Source organism: Telopea speciosissima, chromosome 8 (genome assembly GCF_018873765.1).
Source record: "Telopea speciosissima isolate NSW1024214 ecotype Mountain lineage chromosome 8, Tspe_v1, whole genome shotgun sequence".
Classification (NCBI taxonomy): Eukaryota; Viridiplantae; Streptophyta; class Magnoliopsida; order Proteales; family Proteaceae; genus Telopea; species Telopea speciosissima.
In genome coordinates, this window is record NC_057923.1 from 15,849,334 (window position 1) to 15,851,059 (window position 1,726).

Sequence of the window (1,726 nt, forward strand, 5' to 3'; positions counted from 1 at the left end):
TAGTTAGTTTTCAGTATGATTCTTTTCTGTTAATACTCTCCCCTCACAATTTTCTGATATCTTTATAGGTAATGACACCTATGTATTTAGAACTGGACAACTTTTAATTTTTCCTTGTCTTAAGATGGTTTTTAAAAATAATTTATAAGTGATATATTATTATGTTAAAAACAAAAAAGACATCATTATGTAATTATCAAAAGATGTCATTCTCATGTACGTTTTTTTTTAGTAAACTTGTGCAATAATCATATGTAAAAAATAAACTACTTTTGGAGTTAAATGTAAAAGATTAACATTTTCCCATTGAAAAAAAATTGTATATTATATTAAAAGGGGGAAGAAAGATAATATTACAAATTATTTGACACCTTTATATCACATTCTTTCATTATGATTGAGCCTAGATTTTTAAAATATTCACTTGGCGAAATCTCGTCATTTATTTGTACAACTTCATTTTCCATCTAGTGTATTAAAATTTATACATTATATACTATGTTTTCATTTTAGGTGGTATGCCCATGTTTAATGGAGGTTTTTGAATGTCACGGTACGGAGTAGTGATTTGATTCAAATTGAAGGAACTAAAAAACAAGGGCAGACTTAAAATGACCTCAAGAGAAATGGTGAGGAAAGACATCCATAACTTAGGCTTTGTATCAAGAATGATCTCGAATAGAGCTGAATGGAGGGCAAGGGTCCATGTAGGGGAGTTCATTTATTTAAGTTAGTTAAACATATGAAAACTCTTTCGGATCAACACCGTGAAACATTTCATCGCCAATGTGCTTCAAATTGCAAATCTAACGAGCCAATGAGCAAAAGATGTTGCGATTCAAAGAGTTTGAACTTGTAAATCAAAACAACCATTGAGCATGAGCAATTGAGAAAAGGGGGTTAACACATGTGTGCTTAAACTTGCATATTTTATTCTAAAGAGATAACTGTGTTTTGACCTTTAAGCCATTGTGAATCCTTTTTTTAGTGATTGTGCTGATGAAAGGTATTGAAGCCCTGAACTTCGATTGAACGTTTCTTCGATTTTGCAAGGAGAGTATGCTGATTGTTCTACTATTTTGTAAGGAGAGTGTGGTTGATCTGAGGGAGACCTATGTGCGGGTATTTCTCCTACCCTACAAGGAGATTATGTTAATGGAATTCCAATTCGGCGAAGACTTTGGGAGTAGACGTAGAACGATACTGAAGCCATGCCGAACCATTATAAATCTTGTGTGTGCTATCTCTCTTTTTCCCTTTATCTTTATTATTTGTTTTATTGTGTTTAATTAACTAACATCAATAGGAGATTTGAGATAGCTGATTGCACAAAGTTTCAAAAGAAATCTTGAAGTTAAGAGATTTTATTTTGCACTTTTCAATTCACCCCCTCTTAGGTTGCCTATATGGTCAGCTCCATTCCTTTCTCTCGAATCAATCGTGAGTGTCGAGAATAGTTCTTCCCTAAGCTTGGAATAGATACAGCTCAACTTGTCGAGTTTGCTCAAGATGTTCTAGCCTTAAGAGTATATTCTAAGGTAGTCAAGGCATGTTGGGTGTGGGGATTCCCAAAATGTATCAATTCTGATGCTTGGGGATGCTGTTATAGTAATTGAGACCCCAATCCAATTCCCAAATCTGCTACTGAATCTATATAGAAATGAAGGCGTTGAGAGAAAAATTAGAAAAAATTTAGAGTACCCCTTGAAAAACTTGAAAAATGTCG